The sequence below is a fragment of the Oncorhynchus tshawytscha genome, unplaced genomic scaffold, assembly GCF_018296145.1.
Source record: "Oncorhynchus tshawytscha isolate Ot180627B unplaced genomic scaffold, Otsh_v2.0 Un_contig_8142_pilon_pilon, whole genome shotgun sequence".
In the NCBI taxonomy this organism is placed as follows: domain Eukaryota; kingdom Metazoa; phylum Chordata; class Actinopteri; order Salmoniformes; family Salmonidae; genus Oncorhynchus; species Oncorhynchus tshawytscha.
Genome location: NW_024609817.1, coordinates 577,613 through 583,612, shown reverse-complemented (window position 1 = coordinate 583,612; position 6,000 = coordinate 577,613).

Below are 6,000 nucleotides of genomic sequence, written 5' to 3'. Positions count from 1 at the left end.
GAGTAGCCCTCCCCCAGCCTCGGCCCTGATCAGACCAGACACACAGAAATCCTATTCACATCACAGCCAGTTACACCGGGAGCCACTCCTACTCACCATAATATCCCCATAATCCTGTTACAGACAGCCTCAACCAAGGCCCTTTCACTCATTGAGCCTGCGTCTCGGTCCATATGGTAATGCTCCTAGAAAAAACCTTCCATGGAGGAGCGGAGGTGGTGGCTGAGGCAAGGCTTTTGGTGTACTCTTTTATTTTGGTTGATATTATTCATTTGACAGGGAAGTACACGTGAATTCTTTGGATGAGGGAAGAGAAGTTTTGTTATACTTCATTTTTGTATTCTACGTTGACAGAGAACTGTATAATGATGCAGTAGTTTTGTCATAGTGGTGTGTGTGTGTGTACTGTGTGTGTGTGTGTGTGTGTGTGTGTGTGTGTGTGTGTGTGTGTGTGTGTGTGTGTGTGTGTGTGTGTGTGTGTGTGTGTGTGTGTGTGTGTGTGTGTGTGTGTGTGTGTGTGTGTGTGTGTGTGTGTGTGTTTGAGAGTGTTTCTGCACTTTAGAGAGCACACTTGCTGTGACCATCTATTCGGCCAGAGGAAATTCGAAGTGGGATAGAGATCTTTTTTACCACATTCCTCATAGCAGATCAACTAAGCCTTGACTATAGAATTCAATAGGTCTGACACTCTGTCATGACTGTCAATGGAGGCAGCAGACTGTAAAGTGTTTAATACGTCTCCCACAGAGCCCACAGCTCAGACCCTCCAGTTGTCTGTGTCTGAGAGCCTACTCAATGAGGCAACGAGGGCAGGATGGAAGAAGTACTTAGGTAGGCAACAGAATGACATCAGAGGGGTGCATCACAAAGCAGGATCCTATAAGTAAGCCAGCTGACTTCGATAAACGTTGATATGTACTTGGGGATATTCTATTTTATTAGGAAGGAAGCATTCATTTGTGTGGGAGATATATCCAGTAAATCATGCCATTATAGTTTCTAGTCAGTCTTTTCTGTGAACTGGGATTATATGAAGTTGTTTTGTTGTTGACTACTTAGGGAAGAGAACTGGTTCTTTGATCCTGCCTTGTGACGTCACTTCCTGCCTCTATCACCAAACTGAGTTTGACTTGATAAATAGATAAATAGTCAGGGTTGTTTTTCCCTCGGGTTTTGTGCAAGCAGTGATTCAGAGTTTATAAAAAGCCAGTGTTGATTTAACCTGTTATTGTCCATGTTATGGGAAGGAGTTGGTGTCTAAACAATTGTGTCAAGAACATTTTGAAATCATTCACAATAGGGGGAGAGAAACTGTTGCAATATTTTTAATGAAAAGTGTCAGGGAGGAAAATTTTGTAGCCTATAAACTGAGAGAACGTGAGAAAGCATTTGCCACTGTCTGCAAGATTAGAGATTAGTAGCGAGCAGGCAAGGCCAGTAAAAGAGGCCTTTCCATTCATATCTATATGGCTTCTTATTCTCATTATACGTTCACACTAAGCTCAGATGAAAGTATTGCTGGAGCACTCTGAAGAGGACTTGTTGGAGTGGAGAGAGACTTACTCTAGGACTGGCAAAGCTGGTCTCTGTGAGTTTCTCTCTCTCTCTCTCTCTCTCTCTCTCTCTCTCTCTTTCTCTCTGTCTCACATGCTCTCCTCCTCTCTCCTCCACCCCCCACCCCCCCTCTCCTTCTAATCCTGTCTGCCATTCATTCACTGGCTGCCTCTTGACAAAGCCCAGAGGTACAGAGTTCCGGACATCCTTGGGCATTCTGTCATGAACAACCGGAGAGGGTGGATAATTCCTCTGACACTCCTGCAGCAGTAGCACACATAACCCCAGACGCAACAGATTACCTCCCAGAATAGAAACACCACAAATGATTCCCAATGTCACATCGCCTTGGAAAAAGGACTTCCTATTTTTAGAAGGGGGGTCTGTCAAGACGGGCTAGGGTGAAGTTGGGGGCAGGGGTTTAGGATGAGATGGAGTTGTGTCTCGTCGCCACTCTCTCTTTCAATTTAATTTCAATTTAAGGGCTTTATTGGCATGGTAAACATATGTTTACATTGTCAAAGCAAGTGAAATAAATCATAAACAAAAGTGAAATAAACAATACAAATGAACAGTAAACATTACACTCATAAAAGTTACAAAAGAACAAAGACATTTCAAATGTCATATTATGTGCAAATAGTTAAAGTACAAAAGGGAAAATAAATAAACATAAATATGGTTTGTATTTACAATGGTGTTTGTTCTTCACTGGTTGACCTTTTCTTGTGGCAACAGGTCACAAATCTTGCTGCTGTGATGGCACACTGGTATTTCACCCAAATTATATGGGAGTTTGTCAAAATTGGGCTTGTTTTCAAATTCTTTGTGGGTTTCTGTAATTTGAGGTTAATATGTGTCTCTAATATGGTCATACATTGGGCAGGAGGTTAGGAAGTGCAACTCAGTTTCCACCTCATTTTGTGGGCAGTGAGCACATAGCCTGTCTTCTCTTGAGAGCCATGTCTGCCTATGGCGGCCTTTCTCAATAGCAAGGCTATGCTCACTGAGTCTGTACATAGTCAAAGTGTGAGATCTCCCCAAGGAGATGTGGGTGTGGAGTCAGGCACAGGAGAAACCAGTTCCAAAGAAAAGGGTGTTTTATTGAACTAGCTCAAAAAACAACAGGACACCGGACTACAGTAATAGCCACGAAAACCCCCACTCAGACACAGTCCAGGGAAAAAACACCTGTAAAACATGAGCTAATAAAAAGAAAACCCAAATTCACTGACAGTTCAAACGAAAACAATTCCGCATAAAACCCCAAAGGAAATGTCGAATTAAATACTCCCCTAATTAACCCAAATGAAACCAGGTGAACCACAAAACAGACATAACCAAAAGAAAAGGAAAAAGGATGGGTGGCAGCTAGTAGACCGGCGATGACGACCGCCGAGCAGCGCCCAAACAGGGAGAGGAGCCACCTTTAGTGGCAGCTAGTAGACCGGCGATGACGACCGCCGAGCGCCGCCCGAACAGGGAGAGGAGCCACCTTTAGTGGCAGCTAGTAGACCGGCGACGACGACCGCCGAGCACCGCCCGAACAGGGAGAGGAGCCACCTTTAGTGGCAGCTAGTAGACCGGCGATGACGACCGCCGAGCACCGCCCAAACAGGGAGAGGAGCCACCTTTAGTGGCAGCTAGTAGACCGGCGATGACGACCGCCGAGCACCGCCCAAACAGGGAGAGGAGCCACCTTTAGTGGCAGCTAGTAGACCGGCGATGACGACCGCCGAGCGCCGCCCGAACAGGGAGAGGAGCCACCTTTAGTGGCAGCTAGTAGACCGGCGATGACGACCGCCGAGCACCGCCCAAACAGGGAGAGGAGCCACCTTTAGTGGCAGCTAGTAGACCGGCGATGACGACCGCCGAGCACCGCCCAAACAGGGAGAGGAGCCACCTTTAGTGGCAGCTAGTAGACCGGCGATGACGACCGCCGAGCACCGCCCAAACAGGGAGAGGAGCCACCTTTAGTGGCAGCTAGTAGACCGGCGATGACGACCGCCGAGCGCCGCCCGAACAGGGAGAGGAGCCACCTTTAGTGGCAGCTAGTAGACCGGCGATGACGACCGCCGAGCGCCGCCCGAACAGGGAGAGGAGCCACCTTTAGTGGCAGCTAGTAGACCGGCGATGACGACCGCCGAGCGCCGCCCGAACAGGGAGAGGAGCCACCTTTAGTGGCAGCTAGTAGACCGGCGATGACGACCGCCGAGCGCCGCCCGAACAGGGAGAGGAGCCACCTTTAGTGGCAGCTAGTAGACCGGCGATGACGACCGCCGAGCGCCGCCCAAACAGGGAGAGGAGCCACCTTTAGCGCCGCCCGAACAGAGCACCTTTAGTGGCAGCTAGTAGACCGGCGATGACGACCGCCGAGCACCGCCCAAACAGGGAGAGGAGCCACCTTTAGTGGCAGCTAGTAGACCGGCGATGACGACCGCCGAGCACCGCCCAAACAGGGAGAGGAGCCACCTTTAGTGGCAGCTAGTAGACCGGCGATGACGACCGCCGAGCGCCGCCCAAACAGGGAGAGGAGCCACCTTTAGTGGCAGCTAGTAGACCGGCGATGACGACCGCCGAGCGCCGCCCGAACAGGGAGAGGAGCCACCTTTAGTGGCAGCTAGTAGACCGGCGATGACGACCGCCGAGCACCGCCCAAACAGGGAGAGGAGCCACCTTTAGTGGCAGCTAGTAGACCGGCGATGACGACCGCCGAGCACCGCCCAAACAGGGAGAGGAGCCACCTTTAGTGGCAGCTAGTAGACCGGCGATGACGACCGCCGAGCACCGCCCAAACAGGGAGAGGAGCCACCTTTAGTGGCAGCTAGTAGACCGGCGATGACGACCGCCGAGCACCGCCCAAACAGGGAGAGGAGCCACCTTTAGTGGCAGCTAGTAGACCGGCGATGACGACCGCCGAGCGCCGCCCGAACAGGGAGAGGAGCCACCTTTAGTGGCAGCTAGTAGACCGGCGATGACGACCGCCGAGCACCGCCCGAACAGGGAGAGGAGCCACCTTTAGTGGCAGCTAGTAGACCGGCGATGACGACCGCCGAGCGCCGCCCGAACAGGGAGAGGAGCCACCTTTAGTGGCAGCTAGTAGACCGGCGATGACGACCGCCGAGCACCGCCCGAACAGGGAGAGGAGCCACCTTTAGTGGCAGCTAGTAGACCGGCGATGACGACCGCCGAGCGCCGCCCAAACAGGGAGAGGAGCCACCTTTAGTGGCAGCTAGTAGACCGGCGATGACGACCGCCGAGCGCCGCCCGAACAGGGAGAGGAGCCACCTTTAGTGGCAGCTAGTAGACCGGCGATGACGACCGCCGAGCGCCGCCCGAACAGGGAGAGGAGCCACCTTTAGTGGCAGCTAGTAGACCGGCGATGACGACCGCCGAGCGCCGCCCAAACAGGGAGAGGAGCCACCTTTAGTGGCAGCTAGTAGACCGGCGATGACGACCGCCGAGCGCCGCCCAAACAGGGAGAGGAGCCACCTTTAGTGGCAGCTAGTAGACCGGCGATGACGACCGCCGAGCGCCGCCCAAACAGGGAGAGGAGCCACCTTTAGTGGCAGCTAGTAGACCGGCGATGACGACCGCCGAGCACCGCCCAAACAGGGAGAGGAGCCACCTTTAGGCAGCTAGTGGCAGCTAGTAGACCCTTAGTGGCAGCTATGACCGCCGCCGAGCGCCGCCCGAACAGGGAGAGGAGCCACCTTTAGTGGCAGCTAGTAGACCGCGATGACGACCGCCGAGCACCGCCCAAACAGGGAGAGGAGCCACCTTTAGTGGCAGCTAGTAGACCGGCGATGACGACCGCCGAGCGCCGCCCAAACAGGGAGAGGAGCCACCTTTAGTGGCAGCTAGTAGACCGGCGATGACGACCGCCGAGCACCGCCCAAACAGGGAGAGGAGCCACCTTTAGTGGCAGCTAGTAGACCGGCGATGACGACCGCCGAGCACCGCCCAAACAGGGAGAGGAGCCACCTTTAGTGGCAGCTAGTAGACCGGCGATGACGACCGCCGAGCACCGCCCAAACAGGGAGAGGAGCCACCTTTAGTGGCAGCTAGTAGACCGGCGATGACGACCGCCGAGCGCCGCCCGAACAGGGAGAGGAGCCACCTTTAGTGGCAGCTAGTAGACCGGCGATGACGACCGCCGAGCGCCGCCCGAACAGGGAGAGGAGCCACCTTTAGTGGCAGCTAGTAGACCGGCGATGACGACCGCCGAGCGCCGCCCGAACAGGGAGAGGAGCCACCTTTAGTGGCAGCTAGTAGACCGGCGATGACGACCGCCGAGCGCCGCCCGAACAGGGAGAGGAGCCCCTTTAGTGGCAGCTAGTAGACCGGCGATGACGACCGCCGAGCGCCGCCCGAACAGGGAGAGGAGCCACCTTTAGTGGCAGCTAGTAGACCGCGATGACGACCGCCGAGCGCCGCCCGAACAGG